This window comes from Leptonychotes weddellii, chromosome 3 (genome assembly GCF_054177405.1).
Source record: "Leptonychotes weddellii isolate Sample4059 chromosome 3, ASM5417740v2, whole genome shotgun sequence".
Classification (NCBI taxonomy): domain Eukaryota; kingdom Metazoa; phylum Chordata; class Mammalia; order Carnivora; family Phocidae; genus Leptonychotes; species Leptonychotes weddellii.
The window spans coordinates 147,865,477-147,888,673 of record NC_138371.1 but is presented as its reverse complement, the minus strand read 5'-3'; the positions used below and the strand labels follow the sequence as shown (position 1 = coordinate 147,888,673).

The 23,197-nt window shown below is 37.5% G+C and overlaps 1 long non-coding RNA gene across 1 annotated transcript in view; it reads left to right on the top strand.

The window, feature by feature from the left end:
• LOC115941059 (uncharacterized) overlaps window positions 1–23,197 on the top strand; it is a 116,172-nt gene that overhangs the window by 22,908 nt on the left and 70,067 nt on the right. The window contains exons 2-4 of the long non-coding RNA XR_014143821.1: window positions 4,075–4,419; window positions 5,427–5,651; window positions 16,069–16,226. This is a non-coding gene — a long non-coding RNA (uncharacterized LOC115941059). The remainder of the gene's footprint in view (window positions 1–4,074; window positions 4,420–5,426; window positions 5,652–16,068; window positions 16,227–23,197) is intronic.

Genomic DNA, 23,197 nt, shown 5'->3' with positions numbered 1-23,197 from the left:
GATTTCACTCCATTCTCTTCTTGCTTGCATGGTTTCTAGCAAGACGTGCACTATAACTCTTACGTTTGCTCCTCTAGAGGTCAGGTGTTTTCTTCCCTCTGGCTTCTTTCAGGATTTTTTTTTCTTGTGTTTAGTGTTCTGCAGTTTGAAGGATATATGTACGCTTAAGATGATTTTTTTAAATTCTGCTTGGTGTTCTCTGAGCTTCCTGAATGTGTGGTTTGGTGTCTGTCACTAATTTTGGAAATTACCTGATAAATAGTACTTAAAATATTTCTTCTGCTTCGTTTTTTTTCTCATTTCCTTCTGGTATTCCAATTAAGTGTACTTATATTTTTCATATTGTTTCACAGTTCTTGGATGTTCTGCTCTATTTTTTAAAATACTTATTTTTCTTTGATTTCACTTTGGGAAATTTCTATTGACCTATATGAAAGCTCACTGATTCTTTCTTTACTGTGTTCCAGCTTACTAATGAGCCCATCAAAGACATTCTTCATTTCTGCTAGTGTTTTTGATTTGTAGTATTTTCTTTTGATTATTTAATATATTTTCTGTCTTTCCACTCACTTTACCCATTTATTTGCACATGTTGCTTACTCATTCCATTAGAGCTTTTCATATATTAGTCATAGTTATCTTAAATTTCCTGTTTAATCACTTCAACATCTGTGCCATATCTGTCTGCTCTGATTATTGCTTTGTCTGGCAAAAAGTAGGTACTCAAACTTAAGTGGAAAGAGTAAGTGAATGAAAAATAGAATAAATAAGGATAACAGAAAGTTCTCTTATTGAGGTACAAAGGTTTAAAAACATATACAAATAACTTGTTTTAGTAAAACAAGTTAAAATATGGAAAGGAGGATAACAGACTATGATAGATTGAATAATGGCTCCAGAAGATATCCAGATCCTAATCCCTGGAATTGTGAACATTATCTTATATGATAAAGAAGATTTTTCAGATGTGATTAAATTAAGGATCTTAAGACAGAGTTATTCTGGATTATCTAGGGGGCCTTTAAATGCAATCATGAGTCTTCTTACAGAAGGGAGGCAAAGGGACGTTTGATCCAGACAAAGAAGGCAATGACCACTGGAGCAAGATTCTATGATGCTGGTTTTGAAGATGAAAGATGGGGCCAAAGCTACAATACAAGGAATACAGCTCTAGAAACTGGGAGATGCAAAGGAATGGACTCTTCTCTAGAGTGTGGTCCTGCCTATACCTTGGTTTCAGGTTAATGAAACCATTTTGGACTTTTGGTCTCTGGAATTGTGAGAATAAGTAGGTGCTATTTAGGCCACCAAATGTGTGGTACTTTGTGACAGCAGTCATAGGAAACTAATGCACATGGTGACATCCTTAAAAGAGGTCTGAGTGTCTTCAGGCCTCCTATAGAGAGGAAACCCTGTCTGGAGTGGAGCGTGGGGCAAATGGAGAGCCTTGGGCAGACTACCTCAGATAGCTCCTCTTCTCTGTCTCTGTCGAACAACTTGAGCTACTTGCCAAAGCATCCACTTCAAGTTTGCCTGCCAACTAATTCAAGATTATTAGGCAAAAAGGAGTGATTCGTGTCTTTTTGGCTGTGTAGCTTCAAAGTTTCCAAGGTTGAGCATCTTAGCACAGCCACATAACTAAGTGCTCAGCAAAAATTTAAACAAAATGAAAGTTGTCTTAGATAAATTAGATGAAAACAAATCCTTAATATGAGCAAAATAGGTAAGAATACCTTTGAAGGGACGACAGAAATGTCAAAGAGGCTGAGAACATGCTAGCATACACGAAGTGCTGTGAATCTATTGAACTCTTTTTCGAAATAAGAAATTAAAACAGAACGTCTCCAGGTTGGTTAAAGACGGTTTTGAAGTTTAGTTTGTCAAGATAGAAAACTAAAGGGATAGAAAAAAACCTCAGGAGGAGTTACGCTGATCTAGCATAGATAAAATAATAAATTATGATAAAAATGGGTTTTAGGAAATATGCCATTAAAGAGATTAAAAAGGAAATGAGTCCATATATTCCCATGTGTGGTATGATGTAATTCTAATATTTAAAAGACTGTAGATGTCTGTAGCACATATCATCCTAGTAAATGTAACCAACAAGACCCCTATTTTACTCCAGCTAGTGACTAAAAAGCCTTCATCAGGAATGCATTCTGGTGGATCATCTAAATTCCTTCTGAAATTTCTACCCTTGCCACCCCAGTGATAGGCAATATTGAGATCATTGTATACCATCCTTTCAATTCAATAAATATCCATTGAATATCTACTATGTGTTAGGCACCACTAGAGTTTCTGCTCCAAGGAGCTCCATGAATCTGAGGTTTTGTGAACAGTAACTGTATGTGTGTGATCTATCATCATCACTTCTAAGCAAATGGGTCAGAGTGAAAGAATGATAGTGTTTTCAAAGACTGCATCTGAATTAAGCTGTTGAAAATGTTTTGCCAATACAATAGATTTCTTGTCTAGGCACATATTTCTTTTTTTTCCAGTTTTATCGAGAAATAATCAGCATATAGAACTGTGTAAGTTTAAGGTGTAGAGTATGGTACCCACATATTTCTTAGTGGCAGTATGAAGAGCCATTTTTCATTCTCAAAAGTTTCCTCTCTTGTGTTGACTGAAAAATTTAAGGATAACTTAATCATTATATGAACATAATGGGGCCATGTCCTCTGTTTCCTATTTTGGGTTTTATATGATACACATCCCTTATGTTTCACATCCATGCTGCTCTGTGGATACTTCTTTCTACTTATTTTTCACTTTTACTATTGCTCTTTGGTTTTTGCTAAAAATCAGGAAGTTAGACCTAGATGGAGAATTCGTGTTACATAAGAAATTTTGCAGTGGGGATGGAGTGGCCTCATTGTGTTGCTCAATTGCAATGGCATTCTGATTTGATTATTTATTTTCAGTCTATGTAACCGAAGTTGCATAGCCAGAAATACTATAAAAATTCACAGTGTCACACCTGCTAAAGTGACACTATATGTTTCAGATCTGTTGGCACACTGCCCTGCGGAATTTCAGTTCCAGGAGTCAGATCATCTTTGTTTCTAAGCACATGGCAAGGACATGGCCAAGACCATGGATATTTAGCAAGCTCAGGAAGAGGCTCATAGTCAGGCCAGCTTGGTTTCTGTTCTTCTCAGAACCTTGGCCTAGTGAACTGGTCTTTCAGGGACTGCTCCTCAGGGTCACTTCTCCACACTGTCTTTACAACTGGGCGTCCTGCCTAGGATCCCACCTCCTCCATGACCAAATTTTCCCTGGTCTGTGCCAATCTTGTCAGGTATGAACTCTTCTCTTGTCCCTGAAGCCCAGGCATCGGAACTGAACTCCAGCTCTTTGGTGTCAGACCTGTCTGCCTGATTTCCTTGACCTTTACTTCCTACCTGATAACTCCCCGAGTTTCTTCCCTGGACCTGTGCTCTGTCTGCTGAGAATCTGCCCTTGGCTGCTCACACCACTGACTCTGCTGCTCTTGACTTTCCTGGATAGGCAGTGGTAAGAACCTTTCTTCATTATCTGTTATCTCCACCCCCACTGCCAAGTCCAAAGCATGACACCAACGGCTATTTCTATGTCTGTAGTTAAGAGACAGAGGCCACCTTGAAAATGAGGCCACCTTCTCTCTCCTCTGATTTCACTCCTTGAAGAGACTAGAGTTAACAGTCTGTTACATATAAGATTGAAAAGTCTGGCTTTAGCTACAGAAGGATTTAGCAAAAAGACACTTTGCTGTTCCAAGTATCCAGTAACCCACCCCACCACAAATGATTCAGAATCTCTGAGGATCAATCCAAGGAAAGCCCTCACATGGAGCCCTTGTAACACAATGCTTTGTTCCAGGATTTGTAACCTGTCTCTATCACTCAGTGTCTGTGTAACTTGGGGAAACTTATTATTATTCTCCAGCTATAATATGGTGACATTAATTGTTCTTCCTTATAGGGTAATTATGAAGATTAAATGAATTTGTGTAAGACTTTAGATGAATGGGGGGGGGTCATGTGAGCTCTTATTAGTCCCTCTTAGCTTAGTTTCTTCCTCTTAAAGGGGCCTGTTGGAGAAGACTGTCCAGACACGAATGGAAATTTTTGCGTGTATTCAGTTGTCCCCAGCAGCTCGGGAGTCTGTGTTGGAAAGAATTTAAGATGAGCCTGGATTAAGAATTTAGACCAAGGACAAATAAGAATTTTAATTGCGAACTAAAATGCATAGAACACTGTATTTCATTCCTTGCTCCCAGGCTGGAGCGAAGAGGAGAGAGGATGTTTCATCAGCTGGAAATATTTCTGTGGACTTCCACCGATATTGTGCACGGAGGTTAAAAATGCATGCTGCTTTGGTGGTGCACATCACATAAAGGCACATTCCCCTAAAGAAGCTCGCCTCCATGGAGTAAGTACAGGCTTGGGCTTTGATGAATTCTGAAAGCAGAAATCAGTCCCTTGAAATGAATTTCTGAAGAAGAGCTTAAGGGTTCAGATCCACTGCTCATATCATTAAAAAGATTGCTCTCTTAAGGAAACCCTGCTCACTTTAAATCATAGAAATTTAGAGCTGGCAGGCACCTTAGAGATCATTCCTTATGCACCTAAAAGAGAAGAACTCATTGCTAACTAGGTCTGAGGTTTAATAAGCAAGTTCTGAACAAGCCCCTGGCATTTTCCCAAATGTTCTTAGGCTCTCAGTTTTCCCCTCCTTCAACGGAGACTTCTGAATGGATTTTTAAAAATTGGCTGCAAGTTCCCGTTAGTCACACTTTGCCAGGTCACTCTGAACAAAGGGACACTTACTGAACAAGAAGATAAAGGGAGATAATAGACGTTTATTTCCAAATATTGACACTGCACCAGCTTTGAAGTATGTCCTTTTGTAGCAACGCAGGCTTTGCAAGTGTATGCAGGATTCCATAGTGAAGCAAGCTGGGGTCAGCGTTAAGTGATCATGAGAGACCCATCCTGTAGAGATGACCCACATTCTCACTGCTCTTTGGACAGGGAGAACGGTTTACAGAGGAAGAAGTAAGATACCGGAAAGATCCACTGACTGTGTAGACGGCCCAACACAGTAGCAATTATGCTCCTAGTTTGGACAGTTTCCTCTGTGGTTCAGAAATCTGGAATTTCATCTTTTTAAAAATGGTTTTAAAATTCTACATGTAATATGAAATATCAAGGAAGGGAGGGAGGAGTGCCAGCATTGTTTACAGTTCTTATGTCACGCAGGACATGGCAAGTCATGGTTTCTGTGCGGTCTCCCATGAAACCTCACGGCCATGGTGGAAGTTAGGTTTCATGATGCGTTAAAGTGCTGGGGCTAATACTTACCAAAACTATTTTGCACAGCTAGTTCTGACTCCCAACCTCTTGGTCAGTATTTTTTTTTTTTTTTATTTGACACAGAGAGAGAGAGAGCACAAGCAGGGGGAGCGGCAGTCAGAGGGAGAGGGAGAAGCAGGCTTCCCGCTGAGCAGTGAGCCCAACATGGGGCTCAATCCCAGGACCGCAGGATCATGACTTGAGTCGAAGGCAGACGCTTAACTGACTGAGCCACCCAGGCGCCCCCTCTGGGTCAGTAATATTAGATCCACGCTGCTAATGAAGATGCAGGATGAAAACAATATCGTGGTAAGGGCATTATCTGTTTAGGTGTTTGCTTTGCCCATTCTTCTATAAACTCCACTGAGAATAGAAACAGCATTTTATTCCTCTTTACATCTATCACCAAGCATGGTTCCCTGGTGCAGAAAGGAATGCTGTAGGTCTGCAACTAGAAATTGTGCAACATTAACATATGATTATACAATTATAGCTCCTATCAGGCTGGCTTTTCAAATGTCTTGTTGATAGGAAATTAAGTAAGATTTAATATGTTGCCCCATCTCAGCCCTTAGTAGTTGCTAGACAAACATTAGTTTTATTCTCCCTTTTTGTGCATTCCTGGAGGTAGGCCAAGGAAGGCTGGGTGTGAGGAGGAGGTATGGCGGAGTGTGTGATATGTTCTGGGATTCTCTGGTATGCGTGGAGGTTTGCTACAGTGGGTGGTGCAATTAGTGTCAAATGGAATCAGATGTGCTAATGAGGACTGGTACCATCATTTAAGCATCATTTATATCATTGTCTCTATGAGGAAATTCATTACATTCTAAATAATTCACAAGAATCTTTTAGGCCCACGCCAGTCTATATTTTGTCTGAAATGCATAGGACTCATATAAGTATTCTCAAGTTAAATATGTTGAAATTATTCAAGATGTTAAGGTTTTCTGAGGAAATGCTGGATAGTTTTGTCTTTCCACCTTCATTATTTAATATTCATGAGGTAGTATTTTCATGGTACAAGTTTACACAGGAAATATTATCATGATGAATAATACTAAAGGAGAGACCAGATGATGTTTCAAACAAAACACGACATCTTGTGTGAGAAGCAGGCCCAGAGATCTTGCCCTCAGATAAGACCTAAGCTTAAGCCCTTGCTTAGAAAACATGTGGAAATTCTTTGCCCAAAGATGTTATAGTTTCAAAAAAGACATGAGGTAGCCAGACAAAAGTCCAAACCAAACAGGAAAGATTAGCTTCATCCACAGAAAGAACTCAGATTGTGTGTTCCCTGGGTTGGGCTGAAATCGGGAGCCTGGAGACACTAGGTTCTACCTCAGAGCTTCGACTGGGACATCACAGAGAAGCTAGAAAAGATGCTCTGAGAAGGCTCCCATTGATACTCCTTTGAAGTTGCAAGAATTTATTCAAGTATTTTGAGCCTTAAAAGCCTCCTTCTTTCAAGTACCCACTGGAAGATTGGGATTGATTGAACCCAGATGAACCAGAACCCTTACCTTTTTCTCCCCACTCAATTTTCCAGACAGAATTCTTGGTGCTTTCAGTGTGCGTTGAAGTGCCTAAATGCGGCATTTGGATGATGAGAAAACTATAGTTTTCCTTTTGTGTGATCAAGATGTGGGAAGAAACTATTGGAGGCATGCAAAACAAAACCAAACAAAACTCCAATGCAAACTGCAAATCAGGAGAAAAGGAAGTAATCAACCTGTTGACCTTGGAGAATCCCCTGAAAATACTCCCAAACTTTGCTATTCTATTTAAGATCTTGTTTCTGCCCTGGGTTGATAGGTTTTGGTTCTTTTTCTATCTCTTTCATCTTTATTTTTTGTCTGGTTTCATATCCCCGAGTTTGCCATCTCTTAAGGCCAATGTCTTCTCTGGGCTAATGTCCGTTACTGTTTGGGGTGGGAGCGGGGGGTGCTCTCGTCTTCTCTGAGTAGTGATTGATTCTGGTGCCAATTCTAAAGTTAATTCCAGCCACTGAATGAATATTTAGAGATGAGAATGGGGCATTATAGTCTGTAGGAACTGGAGAAGCTCTCTGGTGGGAACAGCCAGGGGAAGAGGTCTTGGGACAGGTGAAGAGGTTGGAGACTAGATTAGGTATATGCATAAATATCTCAAAGAGCCCCCAGGTGAGGTGGACTAAGCCAGGCCTGTGGAAGGGGCAGAAATAAGTTGGAATTTGAAAGAGAATCCAAACACTTTGGGATGTTCAGAGAGAGAGGACATAATTCCAGAATAGGCTAATCTTCAGTGGCCCAAGATAGCCACAACCAGAGTCTTCTAAGCAACATTTTCCTCCATTAGTCACTTAGGTTCTAATTTTCCATGTGTACATGATTCATATACTTTACTCCATATGTGCATTTTAAGAACAACTTAAAAGTTTTGATCGCATGATAATACCTCTATTACGAAGCACTAACTTCCTTGTAATATAGTAACTGAACTCTGACTTCCTTCCATGTGGGACCCTGTCCTCCCAGGGCACTGGCCATGTTTCATTTGTCTGTGATGTTCAGTGCATACCACACGCTGGGCACTGAAATATTTGTTGAACTAAAATGTTGCATTGGTGTGAGGGTGTTGTTATAGTTGAGGTACAAGCACTAAAGGAAAAGCGACACTTGGATAAAGATAGGGCGAAGAGAATATGCTGTGGTATGTCACATCCATTTTCCAAAATAGACATGATTGCACTTACCATCCTTTACAAACTTTGTGCCTTCTCTTAGACCGTGACTGAATATTCTTCTCTTATTTGAGGTATGATTGCAAATATAATCACTGAAGATTGAAAAATGTAGTAGGGAAAGGTTGACAAGAACTATAAAGAAAGGCTCCAAAGTATTTATAGAACAATTTATTAGACATGAATGCCAAGTGCTTAGAAACAGGTGGTGCCCTGCAGCTGACAAAAAATGTTTAATAAAAAAATTAAAATGCCAGGAAAAAAAAGGTCTACAGGAGGGAGGCAGAGAAACAAAAGGCAAGTCAGAATTAACAGAACTTCCCGGGGTGGGGAGTGAATAAATGCGCTGACCTTATTCTAACAGAACAATCTTGAGATTTCCTTTATTTTTAAAAACACTTGGGCATATGGGGCACCTCAGTAGGTTGAGCGTCTGCCTTCAGCTCAGGTCATGGTCCCAGGGTCCTGGGATCGAGCCCCGCGTCTGCATCTGGGCTCCCTGTTCAGCGGGGAGCCTGCTTCTCCCTTTCCTACCTGCTCGTGCTCTCTTTCGCTATCTCTGTCTCTCTCTCTCAAATAAATAAATGAAATCTTTTAAAAAAAACACACTTGGGCACATTATCTAGTGGAATAGAAACATAAGACATTTCTCAGTAACTATCTAATGGTGGAGTTGATAGGATCATTGCAATGATTTTTCTCTAGCTATTGTGACAAGAGCATTGATTTTTCATTGATACGGTTTAAGAAAATAATGCATTACTTCCTTCTCTCAGAAAAATACAGTAGTATTTAAAAACCGAAATCTAATATTGATGAAAGGATATTTATTTCACTAAAAACATTTCAGCTTCTTATTTTTATTTTTTTATTTTTCTTTTTTCTCCTTTTTTTATTATTATGTTATGTTAATCACCATACATTACATCATTAGTTTTTGATATAGTGTTCCATGATCCATTGTTTGTGCATAACACCCAGTGCTCCATGCAGTACGTGCCCTCTTTAATACCCATCACCAGGCTAACCCATCCCCCCACCCCCCGCCCCTCTAGACCCCTCAGTTTGTTTCTCAGAGTCCATAGTCTCTCATGGTTCGTCTCTCCCTCTGATTTCCCCCCTTCATTCTTCCCTTCCTGCTATCTTCTTCTTCTTCTTTTTTTTTTTTTTAACCTAAAATGTATTATTTGTTTCAGAGGTACAGGTCCGTGATTTTTATTATTATTATTATTTTATTTTTTATTATTATGTTCAATTAGCCAACATATAGTACATCATTAGTTTTTAATGTAGTGTTCAACGATTCATTAGTTGCATAAAACACCCAGTGCTCATCACCATACATGCCCTCCTTAATACCCATCACCCAGTTACCCGGGGTCTTCTACCCCATCCCCCTCCCCCCTCCCCTCTGTAACCCTCAGTTTGGTTCCCGGAGTCCAGAGTCTCCCATGGTTTGTCTCCCTCTGTGATTTCTTCCTGTTCAGTTTTCCCTCCCTTCCACTGTGGTCCTCTACGTTCAACTTCTTTTAATAGCAAATTTCCTTTGCGTATTTTTTTAAAGATTTAATTTATTTATTTGAGAGTGAGCAAGAGAGAGAGAGCATGAGCAGGGAGAGAGGCAGAGGGAGAGGGAGAAGCAGACTCCTCGCTGCGCAGGGAGCCCGCTGTGGGGCTCTATCCTGGGACCCTGGAATCATGACCTGAGCCGAAGGCAGACCTGAGCCACCCAGGTTTCCCTTTTCTTTGTGTATTTAAAGTAGCATTCCTACTGCAGAAATTTTCAAAAAGATCTTAATTCATGCTTGTGGAAATTCAAAAAATATTTGCTTGCTTCTCATTCAAAGGACTTGCCATAGGGATGTAGAATTATGGAGAGGAAAGACTACTTAGTAGCTGTGAGATCTTAAACATCTTATTTACCTGCTCTGCTCTGACTTAATCTATAAAAAGAAAGAGCTGAGACAGATATTGCTAAGAGAGCTTCCAGTTATCCTCTCCATAGGTGTATGATTCTGCTCCATACAAGGCAGTTTCTCGAGATGGTAAACTTTTTTTCCATGTCAACAGGGGAATGTATTTCTGCGTTCTGGAAGATGACCCAGCCAAAGAGCAGAAGAGGTGTGCTTGCCCGATTTGAACACAACCTCCCATGCCTGACCTTCCCATCCAGGTAGCAGTCATGCGCTGTGGTGTGATGAGAAGGGGGGACAGCAGAAGAGCTACCTGAATTATTCCAGGTTCTTTTGTTCCAACAGTGCCCTTGCAAGTAGCAGTCATGTTCCAGTGCCTCCTTCCACTCCATTCCTCAGTTCAAACATCGTCCTTTCACCTTAAAGAAAAATGACCCCCCAACAAATCATATGAATCAACATATATAACAAAATATTTTATAATTAATTAATCAAACCAAAGGATGACAAGTGTATGAACTACCACATCATCCTGTGCTCCTTTTCTGTTTGCACTCATCATATCTGCATGGCTCTGTGAAGCTAGGCACTGCATTTGTCTTGTAGAAGGAGTAAAAATATAAATGCTGGAAACTTAGAGGAGAATAGGGTAGCATTTGCATGCTTCTTATTTCTCCTGCTGAATTTGAATTCCAAATTGATACTTTTGGTTGGCCTATTTTACTAGACTGGCAACATCTTTATTTCTCTACATTTTTCAGAACAGGAAATGTATTTTTAGCACAATTTTAGTCCAATAGGCAGTCTTCTGTAGTTCATGTGGTTGATCTGAACATTGAACGTTGCTGGAGAAAAAGAGAATCAATGAATGGCAGCATACACCCACCGTTTGCGATGTCAGGAAGGTTGACCTATCTTTCCCCAGGATTTTGCTCGAAAGGCTTAGCCCCAGGTGGCTGGTACCTTTATGGTGTTTCAAAACGGACTTCCATGTACTTCCCTCTAGCATTTCAATGTATGTTGAGGGGGCAAAAGCCAAATCAAGAAAGAAGAGTGACAGAGACGTGAGGAGAAAAAATTTATATTAATTAGAATGTGTGAGTTTATACTAGAATAGGGTCAAATGTCCGTTTTCAATTAGTTACCAAGTATTCTATAAAAAGTGTTGAGTAAAAATCTGTATTTACAAAATATGTGCTCATTGAAATTAGTGAAACAATGTAAAGATGGATCAAGAGATAATTTGTCTCATTCCCTCTATCCCCAGGTGTTTCAAACTGATATACATATTGGATGTTAAAGTTCCATGATTTTCTCAGTGCTCATAGAAATGTATACACATCTACAGGATCTCATTTGCTCTTTTACAAAGAAGTTATCCTACTATACTTATTTGCATACTGATTAGAATTGCATCCTGGATATCCATAAGTGCATAGATACTGATCTGAATGTTTTCCTTTCTTTTCTTAATTTAAAATTTTATTTTATTGTAGTAAGCACACTGAACATGAGATCTACCCCCTTAACAGATTTTTAGATGATAATACAATGTTATCTAGAGGCATAATGTTGTACAGCAGACCTCTAGAACTTACTCATCTTACCGCAACTTTATACCCATTGATTAGCACCTCCCCATTTCCCCCTTCCCTTCTATCTTGTTTCAAAAGCTGTATCTATAGAATGGATATTCCACAATGTATTTCACTATTTCTATATTGATGACATTCATTTGTTTCCAGGGTTTTCTATTTTTCCTTTTTTATTGCCACAAAAATTGTTGCAACAATCATTCTTGTATTTATCATCACACATTGGTATTTTTGTTTCTATAGAATAGGTTTTCCAAAGTGAAATTGTTTGGTCAAAAGGTATGTATATTTTGAATGTTTATAGCAATTGCCAGACCTCTTAACATTAGCTTACTGCTAAGAGCTTCAGTCCCAGCAAGAAAATGCGAGAGTACTCCTTTCCCCACATCTTCATCAGTACCGAATGCCATACATCTTATTTTTACTGATATGGGTGAAAAGTGCCACTTGAATTGTGCTTTAGTTTCCACTTCTCTAGATACTCATGAAGCTAAGCATCTTTCCATATTTATTGGCCAACTGGGTTTCATCTCCTATGAATTGCCTGTTTATAGCTTCTGTCCATTTTTCTTTCTTTTTTTCTAAAGATATTTATTTATTTATTTGACAGAGAGAGACACAGCGAGAGAGGGAACACAAGCAGGGGGAGTGGGAGAGGGAGAAGCAGGCTTCTCACGGAGCAGGGAGCCCGATGTGGGGCTGGATCCCAGGACCCTGGGATCATGACCTGAGCTGAAGGCAGACGCTTAACGACTGAGCCACCCAGGCGCCCCTGTCCATTTTTCTTTCATTTCTTCATTATTTTTCAAAATAGAGGCATTCTTTTTGCTTGTCAGATGTAGTAGTCCTTTGTCGCATGAACTGCAAATGTTTTCCTAGTTTGTCATTTTTTATTTTGACTTTGTTTACAGTGGATTTGACATAGATATATATGTTTTAATTTTGTGAAGTCAAAATATGTCTCTTATTTATGGCTTCAGACAATTATGTTTTGCATAAAAAGTTTTTCTCTACCTCAAGTTTGTGAAAATTTCTTAATTTTCTAACTTTTAAAAACTTCAAAAATATTTTTGCATTAAAATTTTATCCATCTGGAATTCATTTTGGCATATGGTGCGAGGTAGAGCTAGCTTGTTTTCTTGTAGACAGATAGCCAATTATGCCAGGATCATTTATTAATAAACCAATTATTTCCCACCGAATTAAAATGTCACTTTTGTGGATTTATTTCTGGACTCTATTTTGTTCCACAAATATATTTATCTATTTCTGTGTCAGCCCCAGAGATAATAGTGACTTTATAGTATATTTAAATATCTGGTAATGCATATATTCCCCTTATCATTTTTCTTTGTTCACAGTCTTCTTTTCTATTATCTTATGAATCCTAAAAAAAATTTATCCATCTTCTCTCCCCACCAAAGTCCCAACAGAATCATCAAAATTAGGATTCTAACTAAAATTGCATGAAATTAATATTGGCTGAATTAAATATTTGACAAAAGCTTCTACTTTTTGTAAGTATTGTTTAGGTATTTGTGCATTCATTAGAATATTTTTGTTTGCTCTCCTAATTGACTTTCTAATATTGATCCCCCACCATTTATTTTTTAACTAGTTGTAACTTTTATTGTGGAGGACACTATACATGCAAATCATAAATACATAGGTTAGTAAATTAGCACCACTATATTATCAGGATTTTAAATTTCTGTCATTCTGGTGCATTTATAGTGATACTGATTTATGATCTCAGGTTGTGTTTCCTTGGTTACTACTGAGGTTGGACAGTTTTCGTAACTTTGTTGACCATGTGGTTATCCTTTTGGGACCTTTTGATTATCGTATTCAAGTGAGTAGAGTTGTATCTTTAATGATGATTTATAGTAGCTCTGCAGTCTGTGTTTGGGCCCTTTGTTGGTTTTAAGTGTAGCAAACATCGTCTCCAATCCTATAACTTGCCTATTTACTTTTTTGTATTGGATCTTTCAATAGAGGTTCTTAATTTCACTATAATTTAATTAATCAATCTTATTCCCTATCATTAGGACTTTTATATTCAGTTGAAACTACTTCAATATCCTAAAGATATATGCAAACATTTTAATCTAGGAACTTTGTTTGGCATTTCACATTTAAGTCTTCAATCCACCTAAAATTCATTTTTCTATATAATAGAAGGTAGGGATATAATTTCATTTATTTAGAATTGAATATCCAATTGACCCAGAACCATTTATTGAAATAGTCTCTTTCCCCCTAGTGCTCTGCAGTGTTATCTTTATCATAAATCAGGTCATCAAATATGTGTAAGTTTCTTTCTGGATTTTTTAATAGTTGTATTGGTCTATTTGTCTATCCTTGAGACAGTACCATGCTGTTTTAGTTACTGCAGTTGTATGTCTAGTTAAGTAAGTACTCTCATTTTGTTCTTCATCTTGGCTATTCTTGGTCTTTTGCATTTTACTTTATTTTTTTTAAAGATTTTATTTATTTATTTGAGAGAAAGAGAGAGAGCACAAATTGAGGGCAGAGGAAGAGGGAGAGGGAGAAGAAGACTCCCTGCTGAGTAGGCTTGATCCCAGGACCCTGAGATCATGAACTGAGCCGAAGGCAGAAGCTTAATGGACTTGGCCACCCAGGTGCCCTGGTCTTTTGCATTTTAATATGGAGTTTAGATTGCCACCTTCTACCAAAAGCTGTAGAAATTCTCATCCATAAACAAATTTTGAATCCATAGGTAAATTTTATAAGAGTTGACATCTTTTCAAAAAAATTTTTTTTTATTAACATGTAATGTATTATTTGTTTCAGGGGTACAGGTCTGTGATTCATCAGTCTCACACAATTCACAGCGCTCACCATAGTACCTACCCTCCCCAATGTCCATCATCCAGTCCCCCATCCCTCCCACCCCCCACCACTCCAGCAACCCTCAGTTTGTTTCTTGTAGTTAAGAGTCTCTTATGGTTTGTCTCCCTCTCTGGTTTCGTCTTGTTTCATTTTTCCCTCCCTTCCCCTACGATCCTCTGTCTTGTTTCTCTAATTCCTCATATCAGTGAGATCATATGATTCTTGTTTTTCTCTGATTGACTTATTTCGCTTAGCATAATACCCTCTAGTTCCATCCATGTCATTGCAAATGGCGAGATTTCATTTTTTTGATGGCTGCATGATATTCCATTGTATATATATACCACATCTTCTTTATCCATTCATCTGTTGATGGACATCTAGGCTCTTTCCATAATTTGGCTATTGTGGACATTGCTGCTATAAACAGTGGGGTGCATGTGCCCCTTTGGATCACTACATTTGTATCTTTGGGGTAAATACCCAGTAGTGCAATTGCTGGGTCGTAGGGTAGCTCTATTTTCAACTTTTTGAGGAAACTCCATACTGTTTACAAAGTGGCTGCACCAGCTTGCTTTCCCACCAACAGTGTAGGAGGTAGAAGAGTTGACATCTTTATAACATTGAGTTTTCCAATTCATGAGAATGATTATATGCCTCCATTTATTTAGGTCTTACTTAATTTTTTTCAGTAATATTTTATAATGTATTGATTCCTAGTTTTTTGATATTTTAAAATATTTTACAATTATTTGTTTATTATATAGAAACAAAATTGATTTTTATATATTGATTTTTGTATCCAGGACTCTTGCTAATATCACATTAATTCTAGTAATTTTTCTGTTCATTTATGCATTTTTCTATGTATTATAATCATAAATGGGATGTGTGTGACTGCTTTAGAGAAGGAAGCCAGGGAAGACTTCTTTGTAGAGGCAATATTTAGAAGAAAACTTGCTTATACCTTCTCAGCCTCTTAAAACAGAGGCCAGAATGTCCTTTAAAAATAGGTCAGGTCATGTGATATACTTGATTTTATGTCTTCTTGTTTGATATTTGCTATTTATTTTTCCATCTCCATTTCCCTACTTTTGTTGACTTGCTAAAATTTCCCTCTTTCTTTTTTATTTGCTTGTCAGTCTGGAAGTTCTATTATACTTTCAAGTTTTGACAGATGTATAAACCTATGTAACTGCTACCATAATACAAATACCAACATTTTCATCATCCCCCCATATTTTGCTCACGCTCCTTTACAGTCAAAAATTTAACTCCTTGCCCCACGCAACCACTATTTTTTTTCTGTCACTATGGGTTAGTTTTGCATACTCTAAAATTTTATATGAATAGACTCGGGCAGTACGTATTGTTTGGTTCTGGTTTCTTTTGCTTAGCATGATGATTTTGAGATTTTAGCTATGTTGTTGTATGTATCAGTAGTTCATTCCTTTTTATTGCTGAGCAGTACCTGACTGCATGCTTAAACCACAGTTTGTTTATCCTTTTATCTTTTGATGGACATTTGGGTTGTTCCATTTAATGGTATTATTAATAAAGCTTCTATGAATATTTATGTCAAGACTTTTTATAAATATGTGTTTCCATTGCTCTTTGGTAAATATCTTTTTTTTTTTTTTTTTTAGGGAGGGGATGGACTGAGGGAGAGAGAGAATCTTAAGCAGGCTCCATGGCCAACACAGAGCTCTATGTGGGGGCTCAATCTCCCAACTCTGAGATCATGACCTGAGCCAAAATCAAGAGACGGATGCTTAACTAACTGAGCCACCTAGGCGCCCCTCTGGTAAATATCTAAGGGTGCAATTGCTGGGTCAAAATATTCTCCAGTATGAGTGCACCATTTACACTGCCATGAATAATGAATGTATGAGTATCAGTTGCTCCACATTCATGTCAATAGTTGGTAATATCAGTGTTTTTAATGTTAACAATTGTAGTGGGGTTGTGGCACTATCTTGTTTTAATCAGCATTTCCCTGATGACTAAGAATGCTGAACAGCCTTCCATGCACAGATTAGCCATGCATAAGTCTTTTTTGTGAAGTGTCCAAATCTTTTCCTCACATTATTTTTTTAAAAGATTTTATTTATTAATTTGAGACAAAGAGAGAGACAGAGTGAGAGAGAAAGGTGGGGAGGGGCAGAGGGAGAGGGAGCAGCAGACTCCCCTTTGAGTGCAGAGCCCGATGTGGGGCTCGAGCCGAAGGGAGATGCTTAGCTGACTGAGCCACCCAGGCACCACAGTGCTCACACTGTTTTTTAATTGGGCTATCATCCATTTGAGTTGTAAGAGTTCTTTATTATTCTAGATAAAAGTCCTTTGCCAGGTATATGTATTGCAAAAATCTTTCCTGGTCTTCAACTTGGCTTTCCAACTTTCTTAGTGGTATTTTTTGAGAAGCAAAGGTTTTAAAATTTTCTAAAATCCATTTAATCATTTCCTTAAAAATGACTCATTTTTGTGTATTCTATTTATTAAATCCTTGGCTCCCTCAAGAATTCAAAGGGTTTTTCTATTTCTTGTTTTATTATGTTATAGAAGTTTTATAGTTTTAAAGTTTATATTTAGGCTGATGATCTATTTGGAGTTGATTTTTGTTTGCAATGTGAAATAAGGGTCAAAGTTCATCTTTTTTTCACACTGATAATCCAACTCTTCAGTTCCATTTGTTGAAAAAACATTTTTTTTCTCCCCAGATAACCTTGGGGACTTTTTTTTTTTTAAAGCCAAACATCTCTTTTTTTAAAGTAGGCTCCACACTCATGATCTCAGGGTCATGAGTTCCAGCCCCATGTTGGGTGGAAAGATTACTCTAATAAAATTTTTTTTTTTAAAGATTTTATTTATTTATTAGAGAGAGAGACACAGTGAGAGAGGGGACACAAGCAGGGGGAGTGGGAGAGGGAGAAGCAGACTTCCCGCGGAGCAGGGAGCCCGATGCGGGGTTCGATCCCAGGACCTGGAATCATGACCTGAGCCGAAGGCAGACGCTTAACGACTGAGCCACCCAGGCGCCCCTCTAATAAAATTTTTAAAGAGCCAGAAACCAAAAGCCAAACCAAACCAAGAAAAAATTAAAGACCCCAAACTGAGCAGATATTTGTGGAACTATATTTGGATTCACTATTTTGTTCCATTTTTTTCAAATGTCTCTTTTTGTGCTACTATCACACTGTCTTGACAACTGTAGCTTTATATAGTAATTCTTCAAATCAGGTAGTTTACATTTCCAAACTTTGTTCTTCATATTCAAAATTGTTTCAGGTATTTTAGGTCTCTTCCATTTCCACATGATTTTTAGAGTCAGTTTGTCAAGTCAAAAAAGCTTCATGGCATTTTTATTGAAAATGAATCTATAGGTCAATATGGAGAGAATTGATATTTTAACTTTGAATCAATCATTCCATGAACATGGTATGTTTCTCCACCTACTTAGGTCTCCATTAGTTTTCTCAGCAATATTTATGGTTTTCAGTGTAGAGAGCTTGCATTTGTGTTTTAAGTTTATCCGCAGTATTTCATTTGTTAATACTACTGTAATAGCATTTAAAATTTTTTAAATTTCCAATTGTTTATTGGAACATAAACATTGTTGTTGATTTATAGAAATATGGTTGATTTTTCACATTTACCTTATATTCTGTGACTGTGTTATATTCATTTTAGTTCTGATAGTTTATTTTGTAGAGTCATTAAAACTTATTGCGTATAAAATTATGTCATCTATGAACAAGGCAAGTTTTACTTTTTATTTCCAATTGGAATGCCTTCTCCTTTTCTTGATTTACAGCAAGACAGACTAGGACCTCCAATATATTATATAGAGATAGAGGGAGCAGACATCCTTGCCTCATTCTCATTGCCTATCATTTGTAATTTATTTTTTTTGTCTTTATGTATGTCTTTTCTACTTTTCTATAATAATGCATTATTTCTTATGCAAAAAATTATTTATAAACATAGGAATTACTGATCTCTGGATATGGGAACTGATATTCATAGTTAACAATGTTGATTTTCAAGATTTTGGATACAATCTTAGAGTTCTCTTTCTTGAGATAAAGCATATAATGAGTTTTAAATTTTCAGATATTGGTATAGGTCTTGGTTTTGTAGGTTGTGACCATGAGATTAAAATGTATACAGATCATTGCAATGTTAAGAAGGTCTTACTGGTCCTGTCAGGGATATATGTTGTTCACCCCACAATCAATTGAGCCAGGAGACTGCGTTGGGGTGCTTTCCTGGTGGCATTTGGTGCCTGAATACAGATAGTCCTAGGCTCAATTTCTTTTATTATAGCCATTTTCCCACTGGATGTTTAAATTTAGTAACTAGAATTCACATTTTAAAATGTTTCTCAATATTTACATGAAACACAATTTTTACTGTGGTGAATGCATTGACTTTACAGCTATATCCTTTAACAACACCATCATACTTGACATGATTTTGCTTATGAATCTTGTATGAATATAAAATCTTTTTCTCAGAAATGACAGACAACTTCATTGCAAACTGTCTTGCACACAGTTTTCTTTCGTTTGTACAAAGTGGTTTGATCAAATTGGATTTTGATGCCTAAATTCTTCCTGTTTGTAGAACATCTAGTCCTCAAACTCATTTTTGGTACATGAACTCTTGCCTGAAATTTCTCAAATTAACAAGGTTGCCCATTTATATTTACTTTTGTTCCTCCTACTTCTTGGCATTTGTGGCTTCTCTCCAGATCCTTTAAGACTAGAAAAAAAGATGTAAGACATCTGTATATAGCTCTCGTACAATGTTTAAGTCTCCAGTAAGCCAACACAAAGTAAGTGGGGGAAATTAAATATATTACCTGTTTAATAATTTTTGCCTTTCTTCATTAGTCTGGCTTCTTAATTTTCGTTAATCTCATCTTGACTTCATTAAGATTCTGACTGTTTGGGCGCCTGGGTGGCTCAGTCGTTAAGCGTCTGCCTTCGGCTCAGGTCATGATCTCAGAGTCCTGGGATCGAGTCCCACATCGGGCTCCCTGCTCAGCGGGAGTCCTGCTTCTCCCTCTCCCACCCCTCCTGCTTATATTCCCTCTCTCACTGTGTCTCTCTCTGTCAAATAAATAAAATCTTAAAAAAAAAAAAGATTCTGACTGTTTGCTTACAGAGCTGCCTCATACTTTACATAAAGATGTTTTTCAGTGGATCTATTATTTCTTGGAGTGGTCTATCTATTTTAAGTTGATAACCAGCCCAGTGTTTTGAGCACCATTTGTGGAGTCAGAAGGTCTGGGTTTTTGTCCCTGTTCTGTTTCTAACTAGTTGTGTGATCCTGTATGAAACATTTGTCCTTCCTGGGATTCAGTTTCCTTATTTTTTAGATGAGGAGATTAGTCTTGATGGTCTCTGAGATCCTTTATAGTTCCAGTGTCTCAGAATTATAAATTGATTAAAGTTCTTCATTAGAAATTTCAGTCTCCAAATGGACTCCTGCAATAGAAAATTATATGTAGTTATTTGGTTTTTGTGTGAAATTTGTTTTTCATGTGTATATCACACAAATGATGTCAAATGGGTTATTTTAAGGACTACAAAATCAGTACATTTATAATAGCAGCCAGCATGGTAGATAAATATAATATATATGTCATATCAGTAAAGGAGAAATAAATTCATGCAGTTATATTAAATCACTGCATTGTATTTATTGTCTAGCTAGAGTAAAACAAAAACTATTTTGTCACATTACTGATTCCTAGATGGAATGTTTTGCAATGTGATCTTGGAAACTGCAGAAGAAGAAATTATTTTTCTGGTTTCTGACAAATCTTTCAATAGTCTTCCGTTGGTTCAAGAAATCATTGCCTTAGAGCCAATAACCTTCACATCCACTAGAAATCCTATCTTGTATTTTAGGACTCTTTGGAGCATGTTTTATATAGGCTGAGTTACTGAGTCGTCACTGATGCGGCCAGTTTACCAAGCAGAATTGTCTATGTTAGAGAAAAAGTGTTTATAGCCTCTCACGTTTGAATCAGAAGGCTTCAAATGAAATGTTTCCACAGGCTTCCTGGGAACTTGGATTCCTGGGTGTAGGATGCCACAACCAAGAATAGTTTAAACTTTGTCTTTGATGTGCGTGGCACCTGTTTCCAACCTGTTCACATGACTCCTTGACTCTCTTCCTACCTGACTCCCTTTCTATATTCTCTACTAACAGAATTGCGGAGCACTTTAGCAGACAGAGTTCACTGCCCTATTTATTATTGTCTGATAATAGCTATCATCTATTCAACTCTATTAAATTCCAGGCACTGTACTATGTACTCACAATATCCAACATCATTAAACTCTTATGACATTTAGAAGAATATTGCCCTTTGATGGACATGGATGCTAAAATTCAGCAGTTTATGTATTTTGTTCAAAGCTACACAGTAAGAGGAGGAGCTAGAGGATGATCTCAGCTCTGTGACTACAAAGCCTTTGCTCTTTCATTGGGTCTTAGGTATGGTGTACAACACAGTGCTATTTAAATATGTTAACGCTGAATATGAAAGTTGTCCATTATGCTTATTATATTAGGTTGGCTATAGATGAAATAGTGAGATTGCTGCTTTGTCCATCAAATTAAAAAAAAAGCTTCCCCTTTCCTAGTCATTTGCATCTATTTTCCCCACTGATACTATATTCTGTTAGTTATTTGCATTTTGGTTTCACTAGTGTTAAGCCCACCTCCTGCAAATAATGCCCCTCTTGACAATGGCATAGACATACAGGGTAAGGCCTTTAAGTGGGCTTACTTTTTTAAAAAGTTTTATTTAAAATCCAAGATAGTTAACATACAGTGTAATATTAGTTTCAGGTGTACAGTATAGTGATTCAGCACTTCCATACATCACCTGGTGGTCATCACAACAAGTGTACTCCTTAATCCCTGCCACCTATTTAACCCATCCCCCCACCCATCTCCCTTCTGGTAACCATCAGTTTATTTTCTATAGTTAAGAGTCTGTTTTCTGGTTTGCCTCTTGCTCTCTCTTTTTCCCTCTTTGCTTGTTTTGTTTCTTAAATACCACGTATGAGTGAAATCATATGGTATTTGTCCTTATCTAACTGACTTATTTCACTTAGCATAATACTATCTAGCTCAATCCATGTAGTTGCAAATGGCAAGATTTCATTCTTTTTGATGGCCGAGTAATATTCCATTGTGTGTGCGTGTGTGTGTGTGTGTGTGTGTGTGTATACCATATCTTCTTTATGCATTCATCAGTTGATGGACATTTGGATTTTTTCTGTAATTTGGCTATTGTTGATAATGCTGCTATAAACATCTGGGTGCATGTGCCCCTGTCAATCAGTATTTCACCAAGCAGTACAATTGCTGGGTTGTAGGGTAGTTCTATTTTTAACTTTATGAGGAAATTACACACTGTTTTCCAGAGTAGCTGCACCAGTTTGCATTCCCACCAATAGTGTAAGAGGGTTTCTCTATTTCTGCATCCTCACCAACATCTGTTGTTTCCTGTGTTGTTAATTTTAGCCATTCTGACAAGTGTCAGGTGGCCTCTCACTGTAGTTTTGATTTGTATTTCCCTGATGATGACTGATGTTGAGCATCTTTTCATGTGTCTATTAGCCATCTGTATGTCTTCTTTGGAAAAATGTCTATTCATGTCTTCTGCCCATTTCTTAACTGGATTATTTGTTTTTTGGGTGCAAACTCATTCTATGAGGCCAGCATTACCTTGATTCCAAAACCAGACAAAGACCTCACTAAAAAGGAGAATGAAGGGCCCATATCCCTGATGAACATGGATGCAAAAATTCTCAACAAGGTACTAGCAAATCAAATCCAACAGTACATTAAAGAATCATTCACCACAATCAAGTGGGATTTATTCCTGGGCTGCAAGGTTGGTTCAGCATTTGCAAATGAATCAGCATGATACACCATGTTAATAAAAGAAAGGATAGGAACCATATGATAATTTTTGAGATTATATGAGAGTAACCCTTCATTTCACAGAGGAGGAAAATAAGACCCTAAAATGTTGAATGTTGCCCATATTTATGCATCTTGGGAAAATTTTTCAGTTGCTTAAATTGCCAAAAGAAAAAAGAAGACTGCCATTACTATGGTTAGGTCTACATAATGTTATATAACCCAGTTAATTTAGTCCTTAAGTCTTTCAACTTCTTGGATATCCTGTCTATCTATAACAGTCTATAAAATGGTTTTAAAATGATTTTTCCCCTAGGGCTTCTTATTATGATCTATTTACTAAAATAATAAATAGTATGATCTAGTTACTAAAAATGTTCCTAATGTATGACTGCTTCATATTTTGATGAAAATAAACTAGTCTGTACAATAAGGGCATCTTTGTTTAAGACAGAATCTGTTTCATTTGACCAAGCTTGGTAGGGTTTACAGAACTTCACTTAGGGATCTCAAGACCAAAATTTAAAAAAGCACACATACTGTCAGTAATTAAAAATACTAATACAATCCCTGCTCTAGTTATCCCATATGAAGAAATAATTGAATGATGCAAATATTTATTTTGTAAGGAATTAAGAACGAACTCCCAGAGTAGAAGACACTCATAATTTTTTATTGAAAACTCTTGGATTCTATTCCTTGGTGTGGTCAGGTTGGATTCTATTCCTTGGTGTGGTCAGGTTGGATTCTATTCCTTGGTGTGGTCAGGTTGGATTCTATTCCTTGGTGTGGTCAGGTTGGATTCTATTCCTTGGTGTGGTCAGGTTG